General features: G+C 56.1%; 1 protein-coding gene across 8 annotated transcripts in view; it reads right to left on the reverse strand.

The window, feature by feature from the left end:
- ZMIZ1 (zinc finger MIZ-type containing 1) overlaps positions 1-25032 on the reverse strand; it is a 245837-nt gene that overhangs the window by 51906 nt on the left and 168899 nt on the right. Inside the window, exon 1 of one of the 8 annotated variants that reach the window (XM_024253586.3) lies at positions 20144-20893. The exons of 6 other annotated variants lie outside the window; for them this stretch is intronic. The gene's annotated coding sequence lies outside the window, so the exon portion shown is untranslated. Of the gene's footprint in view, positions 1-19364; positions 19506-20143; positions 20894-25032 lie in introns of those variants that run through there. One more of the 8 variants, XM_054522405.2, reaches the window with a different exon arrangement.

Below are 25032 nucleotides of genomic sequence, written 5' to 3' on the forward strand. Positions count from 1 at the left end.
CTGCGCCACTGCGCCGGCGCATGCAGTGGTACTTATGCACTCCCTTCTGACCCTGTGCTATGGGAGATGACAACCTTCAGATGGGTTCTCGACCCAAAACCTGTTGTAGGGTTTTCCCTCTTATCCATTCATCTAGCAGAAGCAGCTGACGGCTGGCACATTTCATGTTTCTACATCTTGACTTCCTAATCGGTCGTTCCATTCCTCTTCCAAGAAACCCAGAGTATGGAGGCTTGACAGCCCTGGAAATCACATATGCCTGGCTGTTATTAAATCTCTCCAAGTCCCCAGCAGATTGCCCAGTGGATGCCCACTGGCTGCCCAAACACCAGACTGGTCTCCGTTCACTGCTCTGGGCCCTCCTTCCCAGCTGCAGGGGTCCCTGTGCATTCTGGAGAATACATGTCACTCTTTTAGCATGCTAGCTACCGGTTTTAGTCGTGCATAAGCACACGCCGTTCAAGACAACCTGAGATAGGGACTGAATTTATAGAACACTGAGGGGAGGGAGGAAATGAGAGAATTTCTCTTTTTGTAGAAGATCCTTTACCTGATGAAATGGTTCTCTGTGAGGTTTCTTTAAATATCCAGTTGCCTTGTTGCAATGAAAATCAGAATGGTTTATAAGAATGCCATTTACATCTGGTGCTTCCTGGCTGCACCTGTTACTCAGTGTTAACACACCTGGGGTGATGTCTGGATGGTGCGGTCCCAGAGCAGGGCTGAATGATTCACTGCAGCCTGGATCTCCAGGCCAGGGGTTCTCAATCTTGCCCACGCATCAGAATAATCTGGAAGGCTTGTTAAAACACAAGCATGTTGGGCTCCACCCCCAGTGGGGTTTCTGATTCAGTGGGTCTGGGGTGGAGCCAACGAATACATTTCTAGCCAGTTCTCAGGTGCTGCTGATGCTGCTGACCTGGGGACCCCACTTTGAGAACCACTGCTCGAGACCAGGGGATGAGCTCAGTGCCTGCAAGATGCAGGTGCTCTGTTACTCCATGAACAAGATGGGGGGAACCATTGTTTTCTCTCCCCTTCTGGGTTCAGGACATAAGCAAGTTCTTAGGGCCAGGAGAAGCATGTGCTTGGCAAACGTTCGCTGATACTGCTGTGGACCTCCCCTGACCTTTGCATTCAAAGCTCTGGAGATTTGACTCTGAACTCTCTCTCCCTAGCCTATGAAACAGGAGAAAGGACGCTTACAAGGGAGTCAGGCACATGGAGCCCTGGCTTTATCTACTAGTTATGAACTATGTGATCTTGGCAGGCGTGTGCACCTCAGTTTCTTTGCCTGCATGCAAACCTATCTCACCTCGGTGCTCTAAAGGTGTAACAAGGTAACCTTGACAGTGTCTACGGATGGAGAACTTGATTCAGACCAGGCACCGTTCTGAGCACTTTGCATGTGTGGTCTAATTAAAACCTCTACTCTGAGAGGGCACTGTTGTCCCCCACCCAGCATCTCTCAGCAACACCACTTGCTGGTGTCCCTCAGCCCTCTGCCTTGGAGCCTGCTTCACAGAGTGGCTGTAAGAACCGAATTAGGTCCTGCAGGCTCCGCCTCACTGCCGGCTCTAGGAAGCAACCCCAGGTAGGCGAGGGACAGACAGCAGCCTGGGCCATCTGCAGTTCAGGCCAGTCTCCCTGTTTCTCTTCCAGAGCAGCTGGGGGAGGGAGCCGTCATTTGTTTAGGCCTCTGCAGTGTTTAATCAGCACGCAGCTCTCTCCCTCCTCCCCCTCCAGCGCCTGCTCTCTCCCTGCAGAAAACAGCTCTCTGCCTTCTGCCTCTGATGGAGGCCGTGAAAAATTAACACGGCATGTAGGGAGAGGGAAGGAAACACCGGGTAGGGAGGGGCATTGGAGCTGGGCGACCAGCTGGCTTGAGCTGAGTGCGCACCAGTTGGGCAAGCACGAACTGGACGGGCCTCTGAGGGGCCGGCCGGGTCAGAAACCCAACCACCCGGCGGGACCACAGGGTCTTTCATGACGCTCAGCCTGGGGGTCTGGAGCACACCCAACTACCCCTGGGGGAGCTGGAGTGCAGAGTCTGGGCCTTCCTGGGGTCTCGAACCCCTGGAGAATCTGAAGACAGGGATACAGTCTCTCTCTGCCCTGAAGAGAGCCAGGTCATGCAGGGACGTGTCCTCGGGAAGGTCAACTGCAGGCTAGGCAGAAACGAGACACGCCTCCTTTCTCTGTTCATCTTCCTGACAATCCTGTGGAGACAACTACCCTGATTTGATAGGAGGAAACTAGTGTTCAGAGAGGTTAAGAAAACCTGCCCAAGGACAACCAGCGAAAACAGCAGAGTGGGATCTATTTAGTTTTAATTAATACAATTACTTTTCATTTACATAAGTACTACACAAATCCATTCTCCTTATAAAGCTAATGTTTCCCCAGCCTCCAAACCCAGTTTTCCCATTACATCCGATGATTCCACCTCACCGTTCCATTTCTTAACTTTAAAATGCTATTTTGAAGAAGTAATATGGGCACGTGATTAGAAATATACAGAAGTCGAATAAAAGGCGTGCATTGAAAAACAGTCTCCTTGACGCCTCCCTGTTCCCGTTCCTTCCAAAGGGGAACCACTGCTGGTGGCTTTGGGTTTTTCCTTCCAGGGTTATTCTATCCTCGGCACCTACCAGAGACTTTGCCACCTCTGCCTGGAAGGTTCTCGTCCTGGACAGCCATGTGATTCACTCACCCCCTCATTCTCATGCAGACAGAGTTTCCCTGACCTCCCCGTTTATGAATTGTCATACCTCCCCACCACTGACTCCCTCTATTTTCCTCCCCTGCCTCATTGTTCTTCAGAGCACCTATCACCACCTGCTTTAAAAGTCCTGATTCCCCTCCCTCCACGCTGGAACAAAAGCTCTACCAGGGCTAGGGTTCCCACGTGCTACATTCGCCAGCACATCCCCAGTGCCTAGAACAATACCTGGCACACAGGTGACAATTAACACTGATGGAAGGCAGGGCACTGCAGGTACACAAAGCCTGGCAGAGTATGCATGCTGTTTTGAACTCAAACTCACTGTCACGCCTGTGCCTCTTTCATCTTTTGTCTCTTCCTAGGACCCAGCCTAGTCTGGGGCACACAGCAGACGCTCAGAGCTCAGAATGACCAGACCGGAAACGTGACCCTTACCTCACACCACAGACCAACAAAAAGTCAAGGGGAGTGGAGAGAGGGGGAGCAAAACAACATATTGTCTAGAAGGTGACAGAGGAAAGGCTGGGCGCAGTGGCTTACACCCGTAATCCAGCACTTTTGGAGGCCAAGGCAGGCAGATCACTTGAGGTCAGGACTTTGAGACTAGCTTGGCCAACATGGCGAAACCCTGTCTCTACTAAAAATACAAAATTAGCAGGGTGTGGTGTGAGCCTGTAATCCCAGCTACTGGGGAGGCTGAGGCAGGAGAATCACTTGAACCTGGGAGGCAGAAGTTGCAGTGAGCTGAGATTGCACCACTGCACTCCAGCCTGGGCAACTGAGCGAGACACCACCTCAAAAAAAAAAAAAAGGAAGGTGATAGAGAATATCTTCATGATCTGGGTTTTGGGGAAAATTCTCAAGAAACACAAACAAGCACTAAGCATTAGGGAAACTTGATAAATTTTCCTACGGAAGAATGTCCTGCATCCCAAAATACCCCATTAATGGAGTGAGAAGCACAGGGTGAGGGTGAGTCTGCATGGAACAGAAGCCGCCACATGGTGCACTATGAAGCCCTGTTGAAGGGTTCTGGGGAGTCGGGCTCCTCAAGACTGTGCAGCGACCCAGGAAGGCTTCTCAGAAGAGGCAGAAGGTGACTCCCTCCCACTCCTCCCCTAGGTCTGGCCTCCTCTCTCTTTTCCCTGAAAAACCAGAGGCTTTAAGACAGACAGAAGAGCTCCAGCCCCCCTTTCCTGCCCCACGCAGAGATAACCAAGCAAGAAAAAACAAATTAAAGAGTCCAGGAGCCGGGCAGGGCCTTGGGAAGTTTGGCTCGACAGGGCAACAGCATTTAACAAAGCTCACATCATCCATCACTTGGGCCCAGTCATTTAGATACTGGGCATTTGATTAAACTAATACGGGCGGCTGGGGCGAGGCATGGCTGGGCGCTTCCTCCCCTCGCCTACAAATTAGACCGTCACACACAATCCGATTACCTTGACTGCCACATTTATCTTGGGAGAGGGGCCATCCATCACTCCTCAGCAGCTGGCTCTGCCCTCCCCACATTAGCTCTATCAGGAGGGGAGTGAGTTTGCCCCAAAGTTTCAGCAGACCATGTTCAGTCAGTCATTCCTTCCATCACCCACTCCAGATACCCGCCCCAAAGTGCCCGCCCTGGGGCAGGCCTTGGGCTCAGCACCAGGGTGCAGAGAAAACAGTCCACAGCCTTTAGACTCATGGAAGGCTCATGAAAAGGGAGCTATCTGGGCTGGGCTTGGAGAGCCTAGAATGTCAGTGCTGAAAGCTATGTTGCACTGATGGGCACAGGTTTATGTCCCACTTTGCCTCATCCAACTGAGACCCTACGCATGACAATCACCAACCATCCTCAACTTCACACCTATGAAACGGGATAACACAGTACAGTGCTGGCCAACAGAATTTCTGCAGTATTGGAAATGTTGATTTGTCCTGCCCGAAACAGGAGGCAGGGGCCATATGTGCTACTGCACAATTGATGTGTGGCCAGTGCAACTGAGGAGTTGAGTTTAAATTCCATTTAACTATCTTCTTTTTTTAAGACAGGATTTGGCTCTACCCACCCAGGCTGGAGTGCAGTGCTGCAAACATGGTTCACTGCAGCCTCGACCTCCTGGGCTCAAGCTATCCCACTGTCTCAGCTTCCTGAGTAGCTGGGACTACAGGAGTGCATCACCACCCCTGGCTAATTTTTTTTGATTCTCAGTAGAGATGAGTCCCCGCCATGTTGCCGAAGCTGATCTCAAACTCTTGGGCTCAGGCAATCCTCCTGTCTCAGCCTCCCAAAGTGCTGGGATTTCAGGCACGAGCCACCGTGCCCGGCCCATTTAACTTCATTTCATTAAATTTAAGTTCCAATTAGCACATGGGGATACTGTCTGCCACGTTGGGCTCTGCAAATCCAGTTTCTGGCTACCTTCTTGGGGTTGTTGTGAAGAGTAAGCAGGCCATCCTTAAAATGCCCAGGACAAAGCTTGGCACGTGACAAATGCTCAACAAAAGCGAGGTCCCTTCCCTCTGGGTTCTGAGACCAAGGATGCAGGGCTATTGTCTGAAGAGCCCTGAACTCAACAGTAATCACCTTTGTGGTCTCATAATACAGCTCAGAGTTAAAGACGGTGCAAACCATAAAGTGGCAGGGATAGAACCTGAGTCCAGGTCTCTGTGGTTTGGAACCCCGTCTTTCCACTGGACACCTGGCTCCCCAGGAGATGGATAGCAAGAGCAAAGGCTCCAGGATGGGGCCTGGGGAGGGCAGGTCTGCCTGGCAGGCAAAGACCAGCAGCTTCTTCCCTGAACATCACCATGGTCTGTGAGGCCTGGCTTCTCTTCCAGATCAGTCACCTCCCAATGCTAGCACCTCCCAATGCCAGGCACAGGGTCACCCCATAGCCTGACCCACCCCAGCCCCGCAGGCCAAGCCCAGGGCAACACCGATGGTCCCCTGAATCAGGGTAGAGCTGGGGCAGCCAACAGAGTTTCTGGTTCTAGATACACCAACTCTAGATGGTGCCCGGTCCTAAGGCTTTTGCAGAGCAACCACGACAGCACAACTGAGGCCCTCAGTGGCACCAGGTGCAAAAGAGCTCAGGGTCACCCGGCTTCTCCTGCCTTCCAGGGTGCATTAGCCGAGGCTCAGAGGCTGGCAGACAGGGGGCAGACCAGCTGCTGTCACCAGGAATCTGAGGGCTCTGGGGGAGCCTGGTCCCCACACGGTCCTCAGTCCCCTCACTAGGGACCCGCCCATCCTCTTACAGGGCTGCAGTGGGATGAGCGGAGCTGACGTGAATAAACAGGTGAGGACGGAGCATGTGCTCACTCGGGCTTGCTTAAATTATTGGTGTTGTCTGAGGTCTCAAGGCAGGTCAGCGACAAGGTGAGACCCCAGTCTGTCTCATGTGGGTCTGGGGAGGCTGTAGACAGCATCTAGGAACAAGCACTCACGTAGAAGCTTGAAGACGCCACTCTTCACTGATGGGCTGTGTCACCCGGAGCAAGCCATGTCACTCCTCAGGTCTCCCCACCTCTTTTTTATTTTCTTAATGGAAAAACTCAAAATCACAAGCATGCACAAACCTTTCTGTGAGGATCAGATGGGGCATGCCAAAGCACTTATGACCTGGATATGGACGCCTGTGAGGGGATCTGACTGTGTCAGTGGGTGGGCAGGCTTTCCTGGTAACTTCAGAGCAGCCTGACCCTGGAGAGAAATCACCTCCCAGAGCAAGACATGCCCCCTGTGGAAACAGCTGGAGCTTAAGAGTCCAGTCTTCAGACACTCAGAGGGATCCTGCTGGTAGGGCACTTCTGGTGAAACCACAGGCTGGAAAGGAGCAGACCCACCTGTGATCCCCTCAGCATGTGCTGCAGGGGCACCGGCAGGCTCCCTCCCTGGAGTGGCCGCCCTAGCCCACCTGGCTTGGACTGTGGCCTCCAGCTGGCCTGGAAGGCTGGGAAGGATGCAGGGCACTCACTGCAGCTGCAGGAGGGAGGGGGCTGCCCTGGATGGGATGTGGGAGATGCTGGCCAGAGTTCACCGAGAGCTGGGAGATGGTGGGGAAGGCTACTGTGGGGTGAGAGCCAGGCCAGGAGCATAGAGGGATGGGGTGACATGGAAGAGCCACAGGTGAGATGGGAGTGGAGAAAGGGGGATGCTGGGGAGCTGAGGAGGCCCCCCAGAATTCCCTCCATCAGATTCACCCCTCTCTGCCGGCCAAGTTCAAAGGCACACTTAGCCACTCACACATTAGTATAAATGAGTTTATGACAAGCTGTGCCAAGACGGGCAGGGAGCAGTAATTGAAGGGAAAATCATGGGGTGGAGGAAGGTGGCAGGCAGCTCTCCCCAGCAAGAGCCTCCTCAATGCCAAGGAAGGGGCCCTGGGGGGGCTCCCAGTGGGGACCCTCTGCCACCAGGACACCCGCATTCCCCCCATCCTTTTCCAAAATACCAAAATGCCAACACTCCTTTGTTGCCACTTAAACCAATTTGGGGGTAATTCTGCAGGCAATTGTCTTCCGATTTACAATGCGGCTCTGTGATTGCATCCAGGCTGATGGTTCAGGCTGTAATTGTATGGTAATCACTTCTGTTTATGATCGATGCGGAAATCACTATTGTTTTCCAGCAGGCTTGTTAAATCGAAAAAGTGCAGGGGTGGGGAGGGAGGGTTTATTTCTGTGAGTTGGAGCCCCGGGAAAATGAAATTAAGTAGAACAACTCAATGTGGGGGGTGGCGGGGAGAAGTGGCTCTGATGGCAAAGGCACCCTCATGAGCTCAGAATGCAGAGACAGAGACAGGCAGGAACACAGAGACCCTGAGAGGCATGGAAGGTACACTTGGAGAGGCACAGAGGAATAAGAGGGGAGCGGGCAGGGACGCTGGGGAATGCCCGGGCTCAAGACAGAGAAGGTTAGGAATAGAGATACACACAGAGTTGCCCAGACAGACTCCACTCCTCAAACCTGCAGAGAAACTAAGCTGAGACACGCTAGGGGGACCCCCTCTTACCTACTCATACCCCTGCTTCAGCAGACCTGCTCACACCCATTCCCGAAGAAGGGTGGGGGCAACCCAGGTGCCAGGTGGCAGGCCAGGCACTGCCTGCCCCTCAGGGCTAGAGCCCGGCCTTCCCCATCTGGGATTTGCCTGCCTTCTCCTCTCCCCTTCCCTGAGGCCACCTACCTGCCGCCTGGAAACAGGGTGGCAGATGGCACCTGGGGGCCCAGGTGGCAGGAGCAGGGCAGTGTCGTGAGCTCAGTGGCTGCTGTGGGGAATGAGGGGAGCTGCCCACCTGGCAGGCAGAAACCCGAACCTCCCCAAGGCCACAGGGAATTGGCTTGGGCTGGGTGGAGGGCAACGTCTCCCAGGGTGGCCACAGGCATCCATGGCACCAGGGGACCCAGCCAGCCCAGGCTGGAGGCCCACAGCCCTGCGGGGTGCGAGTAGGCACCAGCTGTCGCGGCAGCTCAGGCAGACCTTGAGGCTGCAAGAGGTTTGTTTCTTCAACCACACGCCCTTCTTCCCCAGCAAGAGTGGATGGGGGCCATCGGGCAATGTGCTGAAAATCACGACTGCAGTGAAAGGTATCAGGTGTTTGGTTTTGAAAGCCAACAAGGCCGAGGTCCCTCACTCGGTCGGCTCTCCCTGCATTGCCTGGCACCCTCACCCACCAACGCCCCCGCCCACCTGTCTAAACTGCCCTTCAAATTTCTCAGTTTTGCCTCACCCCAGGAAGGCTATCCCCCACCCAAATGGGACCCATGGCATGGAATATCACGCGACTGCAAGGTAGGACTTGGTCACCCAGACCTGCCTGAGGGGTGGCCCTGGCTAATACCACAGGAATTAGTTCCTGCGGTACTTTTGTGAGCTTTAGTTTGCTTAGCAGTGAATAGAGACCAGCGGGCCAGGCCCCGTCATGGGTGGATCCCCAGTGAGAGCAAGAGCAGCACTTGGCAGCCTCCCCACGGGACCCCGCCTGGGCCAATGGCCGTCCAGCCCGGCTTATGGGGCTTCCCTAAACCCAGGGCACCCTGACTCTGCTTCTGTGCCCTGCACTGATGTCCCCAAAGGCAGCCAGGGCCCTGGGATGGTGGGCAATGACCTCAGTCCACTCCCTGAACAGAGAGCACCATCCCCAGTACCCTACAGGTCCACTTGGGGTTCTGGCCCTGAACTTCCCTAAAACTGGCACCCAAACAGGCCACCCTGAGATGTGCTGGGCCCTGAACAGCGGCGCCCCTGGCTGCCTAATTAGGGGCTCAGCAGGGCTTGTTGGGAAGCGGCTGGAAAACCTTAGAAGTGGAACAATCACTCCTAATTGGAGTTCTAGGATTCAGCTTAAGAAAACAGCCTCCTTCTCCCCCAGGGACTTTGTTTCTGAAGTATATACAAACAAGTGATAGCTACTCAACATTAAAAACAAAGTTGGCTGAAAATGAAAATTTAAGCTACAATTAAGTTTTCTGAACGGAGAGGAAAACTCCAAGGGTGGGGTGCCTATGAGTGAGTGTGTGCATAAGCGTGTGCATGCGTGTGCCTGTGTGTGGGGCCATGTGTGCAGGCTCGTGCATCCACACAGGGCATGATGGACACTGAGCAGATGGATATCTTTGGGGTCACAGTCATCCTTCCTTTGCTCAGGGGCCTCTCACAAAGTCCTAGATCTAAGTGAGCCTCCTGTGTCTGGATCCCAAATTCCCCAGGGCACTGCCAGGGAAGTGGATACAGGACCTCGCCAGTCCCCTGGTGGACACTGAAGCCTCGGACTTGGAAGGTAGAAGGCCAGAGTTCAGGCCGCACCTCCACCCGCCAGCCCTCCACACTCCCTGACCCTCAGTTCCCACCTCTTGCTGGGTGGCGAGAAGCCACTGCATATGTGGAAGGCTTTTCTGGACTCTGAAGCACTCTAGAAACGCCCAAGACAATCCAAGACGGCCCAGCATGGCAGGGAGGGACACAGTGCAGGTACCCGTACGCCCCAAGGGGATTGGAATGTGTCAACACATTTACACACCCAGTTCCCCACGTGCCCCTCCTATGTCACAGACACACTCCCAACACCCAGTGTGTTTGTAAGCCTGCACAAACTCACAAGTACCCCATATCCAACAGCCACTCAACTTGCAAACGACCCCCACACGTCCTAGTGGACACATGCATGTTCAACTGCATGTTTATCTGATATATGCACAAAGATGCAAAACCCAGGCAACAGTTGCAAATGTTCTGTCTTATATTTCTCTTCATTCTCTGCAACAGGCTCAGCCCTACTTCTCACCCAGATGCATGTCCGGCCCTGCACACCCACTGCCTTCCAGCCCTGTCATCTTAATTCTGGGACTTTTAAGCTCCCAGAGGGCAGGGGATGTGTCTTTTTTCACCTTCCCCACAGTGCCTGGAACAGAGAGAACCCAGCTCTTCTTTTGTTCATTCACTCATTCCGAAATATATTACATGTATATGTTGCCTATCTGGATGCTCACCATACAAACTTGAGCGCGCTATAGTCATAGTCATGAACTTGAAAAAATGCCACATTCCTGCACATACCAAGGGCTGCATTAAGTGCTGTATTGACGGTGCAGTGTGCCTGGTAAGGGTCACAGGTGCATCTGTTAGTAAGGGCACGGGCAGGGGGGCGTGCGTGCAGGGTCCCCAGCAGATGCCTGCACACACTCACACACTCAGTGGGCAGCCTACATGGTGACTCCTGTAGCTATAACAGGCATGTGGGTGAGGGTGTCCCCGTTTTGCAGAAGTGGTAACTGAGTATGCTGCTGGGTGGCAGAAGGACATCTCAAGCACAAGATCACTTGGGTGGGGTGAAAGCAAGGCTTCAGGTAGCAGGTGCCCAAGACTGGGGAGGTGTCCAGGGAAGTGAGTCTCGGCCAGGTCATTTCAGAGGCTGGTTTCTATTTAGGTAAGAGCCCAGGGGGTACCATGGTGAGTGTGTGGTGGACTACACACTCCTGGGAGAGAGGAGGGGATGACCAGGAAAGCCACACCTGGGAAAAAACCCCAGGGGAGAAATCTTCATCCCAAAGGCTGTCACCTGAGGAGAAAGATCTTATCCAGGCCACTAAATGTATTTATCTGAGAAGGTACACCACCATGTAAAGCTCTGAGAGGATTATGGGCCCCTGGTAGGCCTGATGCTGGGAAGGCTTAATTCTAGGCAAGGGGGGTACATAGGCTGGGTGAGTACAGGGGCCTGCAGAAGCCTGCCTCCTGAGGCCCACCTGCTGTCTACGGGTGCCCCTGGGCAGCAGCAGTCAAAGGAAAAGCAGGGTTCAGGGAGGGTGGAGGACCTCCCTCCATTTCAAGGGCCAAAGTTGGCCTGGACAGAAGGAGCCAGAGCCTGAGCTTACAGTGGAAGCCAAGTGCTCGGCCCTTACTCCCTCCCCTGTCCTGATGCTGCTCCTGGGAGACCCACTGCCCGAGTGGCCTCCTAGAAGCCACTAAGGACCCAGCGGTCGAGGCTGCCATGGTTCTAGTAAGGTGGGGATAGGGCGTTTCTCTGTTTTGGGTGCTGCTGCCCTGACCCCCTGGGACAATGGCTTCTGTCCTTTTTCCAGGGCATCCTGGGACTGCCCAGTAACTTTCTGAGCCTGTTGCTGGCAAATCAAATGAAGACATACCTGAGAGTTACACAAGCTGTCCCCACTCTCTGCAGCGAAGACACAAGCCTTTGCTCAGCAAACACTGAGTGAGCCCTGAGCTTCTGGCCAAGAGCCCTGGGGCCCTGGCTGGAGGCAGGGGGACTATTTGCTCCAAGATGTCTCAGGCTCTTGGAGAAGATGGGCATTCTGCATGTTCTACCAGTTCGGGGCTCATGCTGGAGAAAAGGTACCCCCAACAGATGCATGGGGTGAGGGGTTGGGGGAGTGTCTGGATAGGCTGGGCTGCAATGGACAATAAAGAGGCCCCGAAGCTGGGGAGCAGGAGGACAAGTGACCCAGAGGAACACGCCTCCCACAAACATGAGGAGAACCACGCAGAGCAGGAAGGGTAGCTCATGTTTGCTCAGGGGCGATGAGATCCCAGCACTGTGCTTAAGGTGCTGGCTGGAATGAGCTCTTTAATCTTCCCACAGCCCTAGGGGATGAGTACTAGTCTCCAGTTCTACAGATGAGGAAACTGAGGCTTAGACAGGGTGAGAGGTCCTGGTGTGTGGAGAAGACAGGAGAGGAGGGGGACAGACGTAGGGAGCAAGCTCGGGAGGGCACCTTTGTGGGGTGAGGGCCTCTCGCTCCTAACAGTGGGGAGCCACAGGAGGGCCATCCCATCCCCACCTGGAAACTCCCACTTCAGTGCAGTGCCCAGTCTTCACCTTCTCGATCTCTCCAATGACCACGAGTCCCCAGCAAGCCCCTCCCCTTTTGGCCCCCCAGCTTCCTGTGTCTTCTCCCTGCGCATGGTCTGTTCCCCAGGATGGTCTTCTGGCCTTGCTCCTGAAGGCTGTTCTGTCTCCCAGTACCCATCCCGACACCAAGGACACCGCGGGTGTCAGGACCTAGGGTTTGACAGGAAGCCGTGTGCTGGCTCCTGGGATCCTTCCCCAGCTCCCAGAATTTCCTCTCAGCGAGGGGTTCTCCAGGCACCCTTTGGGCACCTGGAAGCCAAGGCTGGACTCACAGTCCTTACTCTGAGAGCCCACTCTCACTAGGATGGCTGGACCCCAAGGGCCACCTCAACATGGCTGGACTCACAGACCCTCTGCCCAGAAATGCAGGGGCTCACAGACCCTGACAAACTATGGGTAGACCTCAAGGAAGAAGTCCTTGTGCAAATCACTGGCGGGCGTCAGAAGTCCAGGGTGCAGACTCTCACCTCTCATTCCCCAAGAGGGAAATGAAAGTGGGCGCGTGGGTGCCGGCCACGCTCACTTCCTCCAGAGCTGACACACGCTAGGCCTCCCTGATGGCTGCGGGAGGGACACCCCTGCAGCTTCTCTCCGGGACAGACAAGTGGTGAGTATACTTGTGCCCCTCTGTCCCCTGACCTTCTCAGGCTCTCCTGTTACAGTGGCCATGCTGGAGGCAGGGATAAGCCCCCAGATGGCACCACCCTCCACAGGGCACAGCAAGGTCTCCAGCTGCAACACAGGGCAAGGACAGGCAGGAGTACTGTACAGATGAGAAAACTGAGGCTCAGACAGAAGGGGGCTGGTGGTGGAGCTGGGTGGAGAGAACCCAGTCTCGGGCTCAGGAACTTGAGGGGAACCTAATGCCCAGCCAGTTTTGGAACTAAGCCCATGCTGCGAGGGGATGAATCCACCTGGCAGTGATGAAAGCTGCCAGCTACTGAGAAGTTACTATGGGCCAGACACCAACCTAAGCGCCTTTCAGCCCCATCTCATTTACTCCCCACTGCAACCCTGCCAGGGACAAGTAGCTCTACTGCACTGATCAGGAAACAGAGGCTCAGAGAACCTTGGTGACTTACTCAAAGTCACCTGGTAAATGACAGATGTGGGTTTCATAATTACTCTCTGACACTGTCTTGGGAAGGACACTGGGTGGCCCCATTTTAAGAGCCCCGGGTAGTTGGGCAGGGAGGTCTCCCTTCCCTTGGGGGGGAAGGGAGAGGAGCAGTCACCAGAGCTGCCAACAGGGTAGGCCCGCGGGCCACAGAGTGACCACTTCAAGCACAGCACTGCCAACAGGTCTTTCTACCATGATGGGAACATTCCACCACTGCACTGTCCAATCTGGTAGCCACTAGACCGTGAAATGTGACTACTGCGACTGAGGAACTGAAAACTTAATTTAATTTTACTAATGTACATTTAAATGTATGTGTGGCTGCTATACTGGACAGCACAGTAAATCCCACGCTGCTCCTTACAAGCAGGGACCCCAAGAAAAGCAGGCACCCCTCACATCACACAGACAACTTGGGGAGCCAGAGCTGGGCCAAGACCTGGAGCCTTTCAATTCCTGCCTGGGTGACCAGGGCTGCCATGTCCTTATGCTCTGGGCTGGCCATCTGACAGACATTTACGCAGCACCCAGCGTGGATGCAAGTCACGAACCGCCTGTCCTTCAAGTCAGTGTAGTGGGCTGACACCCAGGTGGCCAAGGGATGACAGGAAGCTACTGATGTACAGTGCTGGATCCTGGATGTGCACAGGAGCTAAGGACCGCAAGGAGACGGTGGCTCTGGATGCTGGGTGTGGGGAACCAGGGAAAGCTTCCTGGGCCATGCCATGGCATTAGAGCTGGGCCTGGAAGCAGCAGAAGTGAGAGGCAGGAAAAAGGGCTCCTTGGGCTTCCTTTTTCCTTCCTCTCTGAAACATGCCCCTCTTTTTTTCACAGTCCTGCCTCCCACACACAGGAGTTGAACCAGACCTTGCTAAATCTTCTGCGCACAATGAAGCTGCCCGTCAGATCATAAGCTCTTGGGAGGCAGACACTAGTGCCTCAGGCTCTGACCCAGGGAGCAGGGATTCAACACTGGAGCCCTGGGAGGGTGGGAGACCAACTCTGCAAGCCCAGAGGCTACCCGCTGGCACCCATCCACTCCAGTCCCAGCCCCAGGGAAATGCACACATTGATTTAAAGCCTCCTGGGCCTGGCTAGAATCCCCCGAGGGACTAGGGAGAGACTCCACAAACAGGACTGCCTCTCTTTTCCAGGAGAGCAGAGGGCTGCTGTGGGGAGGTCTGGACAAGCTCCATCCAGTTCCCGGAGCTCCTCAGAAGGCAGAGCTGGCTGCCCTCGCCCCCCACCACGGGCAACCACAAAACAGGAACCCTGAAACAAGACGAGGCTTTCCATTGCGTCAGCAGGGGCAGGGACATTCCCACAGCAGGACGCCGACCTCGCACTAACTACTCCCAACTTCTATGCCTGAGTCCTGCCTGCTACTCAGCAGCAGCCCTGCTCCTAGAAGCAGGAGGAGTCCCAGTGCCTCTGAGGCTCCAAAGCCTTTGATGGCTCCCCACTGCCCTGAAGGTGTTGCAGCAGCCTCACTCAACCTCTCCTCGAGCTCCTGCTAACCTCCCCCATGTCATCTGGAGGGACATCCTCCTTTCTCATCAAGCGCCATACCTCTCCTGGTTTCCAAGCCTTCGCAGCTACTAGTCCTCCCACCCAACAGTCCTTTCTCATCCTGCCCATTTCCAAAATCAAGTTCCACCTGGGAAGTGTTTCAGGCCACTCCAGCCTGAAAGTCACCATTTTCCCCTCTTCCTTCTACAGCTCTTGGGGTGTAGAGCATAGGCCTCTGTACACTTAATTCTCTCTTGCCGTGCTGCACCCTAATATTTCCCACTGCACACCCAGATGTGGGTGGTGGCACCCAAAGATATGGCCCAAGCTTCTTTCTCACTTTCCTCTCTCCCCACCTCTCTGGCACAGGGCGGGTATTGAGGCCCTGGAGTGGAGTCTACCTTTTAGAGATGAGATAAAGATGAGGCAGAGATGAGACACTCAGGCCCCCAGAGGGGAAGTGACTTGCCAAAGGTCACACACTAATTTGGCACCAGACTACAGATACAATCACTTCAGGGCTAGTGTTGGGAGCCATGATTCTACCAATAGCATCAGAATTGTCTGGGGAGCTTTACAAGCCAAATCACAGGGGCCGGGCCTCCCCTCAGACCCAACAACTCTCCAGGGTGGTTTGGGAGCCTCAGTCTCAGAAAATGTGAGTGTCCTGGCTAAATCCCCTGTTCTCCATTCACCCAATACACACAAAGCAGCACCACTGCCCCAGGCCAGGCACTTCTAAGGCCTCTCCTCACCCTACGGGGGGGTGGGAGCAGTTGGGGAACCCAGCAGGGTCTCTGAGGCTTGGAGAAGCCCCAGGGTGGCTCTAAGGATAAGTCAGGGCCATGGCTGGGGCTATTAAGAGGGAGGAAAAGGGTCATACTTCCTGAGCCTGGCCAGGCAGGGGGGCAGCAGACTGCCTGGCTGGCCCACCCAGGGGTCCTCACACCCAGTACTCTGGGTGATAGGGGTAGCTCCCAGCTCTGTGCATCAGTTTGGAAGGGCACACAGCCCATCAGATCCTGGGGAACAAGGACACTGTGAGCTTCCCCCGAGGGACTCATTATGGGTCCTGGAAGGGCTCCCCGGAAAGGCCTCATCAGTCAGTGCCCCGCCCCTGACCATTTTCTCCCTCTAGAGGACTGGAAACCTGAGACTGTCACCAAAGGTCCTCGCATCCCTCAAGCTGCCCTGATGGGCCTTGAAGAACCCTCTTTCCGGTGTGCGGGGATCCCTGCAGAAAGCCACCGCATTTTCAGACCTCCCACTTCAGTCAGGTCAGGGCCATGGGAGCTGGAGGCGGCAGCGAGGCCTGCTGCTGGGGGAGTGGGCACCTCAGGATCCAGGGACAAGGCCACAGGAAGCTAACCCTCACCTCAGGGCTGGAGCAGGAAACCAGGCAGCAGGCACAATGAAATCATAAACCACACGTTCCCACTGGGAGACTGGGATTTGCAGTGGGCTGGGAGAGGGCATTGGCTCCATCCACGGCCTCTCCTGCCATGTGACCTTGGGGCAGGAAGTCCCTTCGGCCCTCCGGCCAGTGGGCTGGCCTTCCTTCCCTGCCTGTGGTGTCTGGCCAGGGAGCTCCCTGGGAAGCTGGAAGTGCTTCGAGGGTGGGGGCCTTGTTTTTCCCTGAGCAGGCTCCCTCGTGAGGCAGCTGCTGCTCTGCCAGGCCCTGGGAGAGTTTCCTCCTGCAGCCGAGGCTTGGGGAAGGAGGGCGGGTGAGGCCCAGCAGATGCTCCGTGACACGGCGTGGCAGGGCAAGAGCAAGGGTGAGGTGCACTCTGTACCAGTGAAAGGTCCCGAAATCCTTCTCCCTGCTGGGTTCGGGCCTGTACCCCTCTCTCTGAGGTGGTGCTAAGGATCCCAGCCACAGGCCCCACTGAGGAGTTCCTTCCCCATGAAGGAGCCAGCCTCTCCCGAGGGACCCATGCCACATCGCTCAAGGTAAACACCTCCCTTGCCCAGAGAGCCTCGCGCCCGCTCCTTCCAGCTCTGCCAGCACAGAACTCTCTGTTCCTGAGGACCCGAGGCTGAGCTGGCGCTCCCGCCCGATCGATGGATGACTTCACAGGGACTGACGCCTACCGGCACCAAGACTGTCCCTCAGGGAGGTCTGAGGCTGCTCCTGGGACCGCTGCCCACTCGTGCCCCCTGGCTGACCTCTGCTGGATGACAGAGTGCTGGCTGAGGGGTTGGAGACCTGGGACTCATGCCACCCTCTTGCTAGATGACCTTGGGCAAAAGTGAACCTCAGTTTTCTCCCGTGTTAAATGGGAATGCCTGGCTGGTCTACTTCCCCGCAGCAGGCTGCCACAAAACAAATGCTAGGGAAACAGGAGGTCTCTTTATCTAACAGACTTGCCTGCACTGTTACACTCGTGGGCTCTGAGCTAGTGTCCTCACTGCACCTCTGTCTTAAGTCTATCCTCCTGGCCAGCGCTGTCTGTCGTCCATGGAGCTTCCCGTTGTGGTGGACATGTTCTAGAGTCTGAGCTGCCCAACAAGGCGGCTACCAGCCTTCGGTGGCTACTGAGTGCTTGAATGTGGTTAGTGCCAAGGATAAGCTGAACTCATCCCTTTAATTAATTGAAATTTACAAACAGCCACATGTGGCCAGTGGCTACTGTACAGAATGGCGTCACCTTAGACCCAGCTCAATCACTCCTTACTCCCTGGGGCAACATTCAGGAAGCCCTGGGCAGGACTTCTGCAGAACCTCTGTGGAAGCACCTTTCTCCCTCTAGCTGCCTGACTCCACACTAGGGACCCATCTCAGAGTTCCCAGGGACTGCATGGACTGGGTGCTCAACCAATGCAGACTGAGATCTGGAAGTGCTCTTTCAATTCCTCTGTCCCCCCACCCCGTCCCAACTACAATGGGGAAAACACACCCAACCAGCCTTCCACTCGTGCCATCATCATTCAGCAGCCACTGGGCACCCACAATCTGCCAGGCACCACAGTTGGCACTGGGGCATACAGTGATGAGAAACACGTGGTCCCTGCCTTCAGGGAGCCCGCTGGCAGTCAAGGTCTTGCTCCTGTTGGAACCAGGCCTGGCCTCCTACATCCCCAACTGGATGATCTCGGGCACATCAGTTTTTCCATCTGAAACTGGGGCTCACAGGTCCCTGAGCGCACAGGCTGTGATGAGAATCAAGAGGCATGAGAGAGGCGCAGGGGCTCTGAGCCAGGGGAGGGCTGTGCAGGGCAGTGGAGGCAGCCTTATGAAGCGAGGTGTAAACTCTGTGCAGGCTGCGCTTCCGGTAAAGACCTAGATTCTCACCAAAGCATCGCCGTTTGGTGGTTTCTCACTAAGGAAGTTCAGGGTAAAAATAGCTCAGAAGGGGACTTGAATCCAGCTAGTTGGAGGGTAGTCACTGCCTGGCTTATACACAAAAAAAGGGGAAAGGCTTGTTAGGAGCCACGTGGACCCCAAGAGTCACCCTTCCGCCCAACCCCTGGGACAAGGCCTTTCCTCCATAGCAGATGGGAGATAAGCTTCAGGCCCAGAGCCCCATAACTGGGGGAGCCGGAGCCCCCACGTAACATCTGGGGTCACCTGACTTCAGGATGGCACGGCCTTTTCACCCCAACTCACTCCTCAGCCAGATTTCTGACTCTCAGCCTGATTTCTCTCCTCAGCCCAATTTCTGTGGCCGCTCTCAAAGATGGGCCAATGAGAAGCACACTGGCACCAACTCCATGCCACCTGCCACACAAAGCCTTCCTGCTGGAAGAGCCATCAGCCCTGCTCAACACTCATCTGGCAGTCTGGCCTGATGGTCAAGGGCGAAGGGACTGGGTCCCCACTGTAGGAATGACAGTCTCCTGAAACCCATCTAAAGAAGTGCCAGCTGACCTCTCCTAGTTTCCCCCCAGAGGGCTTCTGGACCCAGGGACTGGTACCTATCTGCTGCCCACCGCACCATGGCTTGGCTTCTAAGACACCAATACCAAAACCACATGCTCAGGACCCCAGGCAGCCGCCTCTTAGCCCCTATCAAGGGGCTCTCTCTCCAAGGTCTTGTACAAGGTCCTCACAACCAGGCATCTCCTGAAAGGCTGCTTCCTGCCCTCTGGTGCAAATCCACCTCTCTCCTCTAGCCAGCTTGCCAACAAACACTTGTCAGAAGTCTATTCTGCACCCACCACCTTTACGAAGGGCACCCTGCCGCAATGGTGGCATCACCAGTGCCCATGGGGTCTCTAGGCGCTGGAGGCATCAGGGCTGCATTCTGACAAAGGAGCAGCTTGAAGTCGAGGACCCTCAGGCGCTGCCTCCGAAGGCATCCTGGCCGATTCTTATTTTTGCAGCGTGAGCCGACTGAGCACAGAGCCTCGTAAAATGTCTGCTGGAGAGCCAACACTTCACCTTCAGGGGCCTGGGTGGGGGCGCACTCTGCCCCCTGGCCCCAAAGAAAAATGAAGGCCCCGTCTGTGGGTACACAAAACCGGCCCGGTGCACGCCGGTGCCACTCTCCCGGCCAAGCCTGGGGCTGACACCATGCAGCACACGGCGCTACCCACAATGCACCGGCCCTCCTCTGTCACACACAGGCACGCACACTCACCCCCGCGCCCGGAGGGAGCCCAGGGCCCGGCCCGTGGGCGCCCAGGCGCCGACCCCTCCGGCCCCGCACTTACCTAGAAGTTGCACCGGTCGCGATCCCGCCCTGGCGCCCTCGGGGGCTTGGGGCCCGGCCGGCGGCGGCCGCGGCGAGCGACTCCGGGTAGGATTCAGCCAGCGCCGAACAAAGGCTGCGCGCAGGCAGCGGGCGCCGCCTGCATCCCCGCTCCGCGCCCCGGCGGCGGCGGCGGCGGCGGTGCGGGGGCCCGGGCGGGTCCGGCGCCCGCTCGCTCCGCGCTGCCCGCTCCGAGGGCGCTCCGGCTCCCGCGCTCCCGCTCGCTGCTGCCCGCCACCGCCGCCGCCGTCCGGCTACCGCACCGCACACATCAATTATTCATCGCCCGTCTCCAGCTTCCCGGGCGAAGCCAATCACAGGCGGAGGCTCCGCTAATGGGGCCGCCGCCGCCGCCGCCGAGGAGGCAGCCAGCCGCGCGCCCGGGCGCAAGCGACAGCCCTCCAGGGACAGGGATGGGCCGGGGGCGCGCGGGGGGCGGGGGCGCACGGGGCGCGCCGGAGAAACTTCTCACGGCCCGCGCTCTGCGCCGCGCTCGCGGACCCTGCGGGCGTGACTACCTACCCTGCGTATGCCCACGTGGGGCTGGGGGCTCCGGGGGAGGCCAGGCCAGCCGCGGCGGGGGGAGGGGAGGGAGGAGGAGGAGGAGGAGCGCGGGAGGAAGATGAAAGGCGAGCAGACCTGCCTTGGCGTCTCCAGGGAGCCCCGGCTCGCGCGCGCCCTCCCCGCCCCGCGAGCCTCGCCGTCCGCACCCCCGCCCCCCAGCCCGCCGCCCGCACTCACTCGCGCGCGCAGACCGTCAGCCCAGCCACTTCGCTGCGAGGGAGCGCGAGCGAGTATGAATCGGAGGCAGCTCACATTTCAAACTTGCACGCAGGGGTGGTGCTGGTGCACGCCGCTGCCGAGCGAACGCACGACCCGACGAGCAGCGCTCCAGCCTCCGGGCGGGGGCGGCGACCAGGCCCCTTTCCTTCCCCCGCCTAGGCAATTAATTGGAAGCAACACTTGTGCGAGTGGGGCTCCCGGAGCGCTGTCGCCCGAGGAGGCCGCCGGGAAGGCGCTGGCGGTGGATGACTTCGGGTGTCTCCCGCGCCCCAGCGAATCCTCCCAAGTGGGCATGCTAATGAGGGTCCACGGCGGGGAGGGGGTGGAGGAGGGAGCTGAACTGGAGGGGGCCTCGGCCGGGGGAAGGGGAGGGGAGGGCGGGGCTGGGCATCCAGATTAAATCTCGGTTAAAAGGATTTTCGGAACGGGCTACGGGGTGGAGAAGGTAGGCGGCCCGGCATCTTACTTCCCTGACCCTGGGTGCCCTGGCACCCCCGGGATTCCCCGAGCGAGGGGCCCAGGACAGGGTGAACACGCGCACGTACGCTCCCGCTCCCCGACTTCGGGGAGTTCCTGTGACCAGGAGCTGGCGGCAGGAGGGAAGCCGGGGGCGGCTGCGCGCGGCCCTGCCCCGCCCCGGGAGCTGCTGCCTTCCTGACATTGCATCCTGTGGTGGCCGAGGCCTCTTCCTTCCAGCCAGTCTGTCACAAGGGCTCCGGGCTTTGAGCGCTTGCTCACCCCCCACCCCTCTGCCCCTCAGACACCCCTGGAAGCCCACCTGCTCTCCCACCTCCAGAGATCTTCGCCCCTCCCTCTTTCGTGGGCACTCCCTGTCATCATTACCCCCTCGGGAGAAACTGTATTTTATAGCTCCCTCCCCCAGCCCCACCCACCTGCCTGTGAAAGTTGCTTGCGTGGTGACCTAACTGCCCCAAACACTTAGGAAGGTAAGTGAGGCCCCATCATTCATCCCCAAAGAAGGGCAGCCATGACTGTCTTTAAAATCTCCTCTGTATTGGACTGCCGTGCCCTGCTGCCCTGGCCAACACCGGGAGCTGACCAGGTTCGCTGGCCTTTGAGGTGGCATCTCCTGACTCCATCCCCTCTTCTCAGCCTCAGCCTCTGGCTGGCCCCTAAACCTTCCTGCCGGCCCTGGAAGTGGCTGGGACAAATCACTTATCTAGAAATTATGTTCTTGCTCCTTGTTTGACATAAATCGTTAGCAGGCTCTAATCCCACTCACTGCCACTTGAAATATCGCTTTCAGGATGGCATTTGGAAATGCAGTTGTCATGGGCTTTCCCTCCGAGGAGCTGGTTAAATGGATTAATTCGTACTTCATAACTTGAGCCTTTTGGACACGAACTAGCTTCCTGCAAGAGAAATTAATTGGCATCCCCTTACTGGCAGGCCAACCCCAAGGCAGCCAGGGGAAGGACTTCCCTTCAGCTTTGCACAAATTCCAGGCTCTGCTTATTCTCACCTCCATCTCATCTCCTCGTAGGTTATTATGGCTTCTTTGGGGACTGTCATTTACTCCCTGAGACATTCACTGGGGCCCTGCCCTCCCAAGCAGCACCGCAGGCAGGGGTCCAGTGAAGACTCGCCCATCTCCCCACTGCAGATCCTCCAGATGACTGACCTACTCTAAAGCCCACTGCTCAGCAAATGACACCCAGAAAACAGATGGAGTGGGACAATATGGCTCACATGTTCCAAGAGAACACCGAGATGGATGTACCTAAGATCTGGTTTCTACTGTTAATCTGGTTTTTAACAATGTCAGCACTTGGACCTCCATTATCCAGAATCCAAAGAGCCACTATCTGAAATAACCAGAACACAAACCCTTCCCCATTCTATGCAATGACAGTTCACTATTCTAATCTGATCCTTAGTGCTTTCTGAGCCACCAAAGACCCGCATGTTTGGGACTTCCAAATTCATTTTTGAAATATCCTATATGTGTTGGTACCATGTGGCCAGCCCCAGAAGCTGAGTTCAGCAAAACCACTTTGGTAGGTTGAGCCAGAATTTGGACTGGAATTGAGCAGAGGTTTATACCAGAGGGGGACAGACCTGGTGGCATTGCCCAGGAAACTTCAATAAAGACAATCTGCCAGTCTCCCTACCCCATCTCCCTCTTCTCCCAGGGACCCACTCTGGGAAGTCATAGGGTGGGGCTGGAGAAGAGAATTAATATACGCTCCTCCGGCTTGAGACCAGAGGTTTTAGACTTTCCCCAGGTAAGCAAAAAAAACAAAACAAAAAACAAAACAAAAAAAACAAAAAAAAAAGATACTCTTCACTAGGTTTACATAATTAGGAAAACAAATTGTTTTCAAGCATCCATTCACCAAACTGCATGGGAGGCCTTCAGGCCAAAGCTAGGGTTTTCAGATGCTAATTTCAAGGCTCTCTCTGGCCCACTTGGTTAGCAAACTCTTTCTAGTTACACGCCTCTGGTCTACAGAAATACGGGCACTCCGACCAGTCTCTGCTTCAGAGGGCTTTCTCCACTTGTTCCGAGTTCCAACTCCACTTCTTCAACTTCCAAAGATTTGCTCAAAAGCCTGGGGCCCAAAGCAGCCTGCTCCACCCCCTTGATAAGGATCTACAGCAAAGAGGCCGCAGACAAAGGCGCTCTCCACCTCAGCTCACAGGCACTCGGTGAGCTCTCTGAGTGACCTCCGCAAGGGGGGCATAGCCCCGGGGGAATGACTTGGGAGAGAGAAGAAAGGAAGAAGAAAGGGCGAGCTGCAGCCCCCGCGCTGCGGCTCCTTGATGAATGCCCGCCAGCGCTCGGGAGGCCTGACGGGGGGATCAATAGCGGGTGGCTTTTCTCGCGGGTGTTTGAACTCCTCCTGCCGTGGGCCCTGGCGAGGAGGAGCTGCCGATAAATCACGGCGCTGCAGCCGGGAAGGCGGTGGTGGCTTGCTCGGGAGAGCAAGGGGAGGGAGGATGCTTTACCCAGCTGGAGGAGCCTGCCATGCGGAGCCTGCCTCTGCAAGACCAACTGGGTGGGGTTGGGGTGGGGGCGGGTGGGCACCCCTTCCAGTCAAGCTGGGGGCGCAGACAGGGGCCTTCTCCAGGGCTCGCCTGTTTACCCACAGAGGGATGGGCCTCCTGGATCCTGTCCCAGCATTACCCAGTAAAAAGAATCAAGCTACCTAGGATGTAGGTCACCCAGGGGTCAAAGTGGTTCTGGGCCGGGTCACCTCCTGTATAAGGCTTTGTATAGTGGGAGGCCTGGGGGCTGAGAGGCCACTAGCAAGGAAAGACCAGCATACAAAAGCCAGGCTCCCTCTGACCGCTTAGAGGGAGAACAATGAAGCCAGGGACGGCTCTGTTGGGTGCTGGGTTCTGAGACACAGAGCTCTTCTTCAGGCAGGGTCTGCTGATTCAGCAGGGCTGAGCAAGGATCCTATGACTCGGAGATGTCACCCATGCGGGCGTAGGCGCTCAGAGGGAGGGTGAGGTGGACAAGGAGGCCCCAGCCACATGTCCACGTGAGAATGACAGGCATGAGCTCAGGCCCCGGGAGCTGCCTGGGCCATCCACCTTCACATCCCTGGTCCTTCTCAGGACACGTGGGAGTGTAGGACACACAATGGGCATTCAACAAATGGATGCACACGTACCGGGGACCTGGCATGGAGCAGCTGTCACACAGCCAGCTCAGTTGCCCAAGGAAAGCTCAAACAGCAGCCCTGGGCATGACACAACTCAGGGGCTCTGCCTCCAGAGACCCCTTCCTGGGGCTTCTGCCAACCTCTGAGGGGTCAGGGCACAAACTCTCATGTGTCTTTATGACACTGTTCTCTCTGTCCCCACTCCCTGTCCTCCCTCATCCTGGTCAACCTCCTCAAGTGTTCACTTAGTCTTTAAGATGAAAGGGACAGTTGCGGTTGAGCTCCTGGCCAATGCAGGCGTCCCCACCAGACCTCAGAACCCTTCCTGTGTCCACACACGGGGTCACAGAGCTAGGGGCCCAAGCAGGATCCTGGCCTCTGCTCTCCTGGTGTAATAAGCAGCTCATGGTTACAGAGAGCTTGCTGGTTGGCAGGCACACTTCCAGGCATTTTCCAAGTATTAACAATCCTCACCACCAGACCTTTCTGACAGGAGCTATTTCCACTGTACAGAAACTAAAACAGAGGCGCAGGGAGGTTTAGACAATTTGCCCAAGGGTTTAAATGACTTGGCAATCCAGTTCAGAAGTATGCACTGATAACCATCACATATTCCCAAGGTGGGACTCTAGGATCCACAGAAGGAAGGTGACCTCCAGGTCACACCGTCAATTAGAGCTGTGATGAGAGCTCATGTCCCCAACTCTGTTTTATATTCTTTCCCTCATACCACATTACAAATACTGAAATATTTCTTGCTTCACTGTGTTTCTTTTTAGAGTTTAGCATCTATGCATTTGTAAGCATTCGTGTGACATTTTGAGTTTGCTGGGGCTCCACCTGAGTGGGGGACAGGAACACGATGCACAGTGAGACCTCCATGCCTCTTAGCCTCCTGCCACTGCACCCGGCTCCCCTTCCTGGGCGTATCCTCCAGCAGGGCCACTCATCCTGGACCCAGGCTGCATTCCCAGAAGTCTGCATTTGGCTTCCACCCAAATCCTATAATCGTTTCATTTTGAAAACAATACCACCCCGTGCCCGACACCTCCACTCAGTACCTCTGAGAAGTTCTACAAGGGCAAGGTTACTGGGGTTCCAGGAAAGCATCCTGCCAGGCTGGAGGAGAAGAGAGGATTCCGAGGGGAGGGGGCACATGAACCAGACACAAAATGAACATTCAGAGGAGCCTGCTCTGCTACCTGCTCAGCCCCA

The sequence above is a fragment of the Pongo abelii genome, chromosome 8 (assembly GCF_028885655.2).
Source record: "Pongo abelii isolate AG06213 chromosome 8, NHGRI_mPonAbe1-v2.0_pri, whole genome shotgun sequence".
Lineage (NCBI taxonomy): Eukaryota > Metazoa > Chordata > Mammalia > Primates > Hominidae > Pongo > Pongo abelii.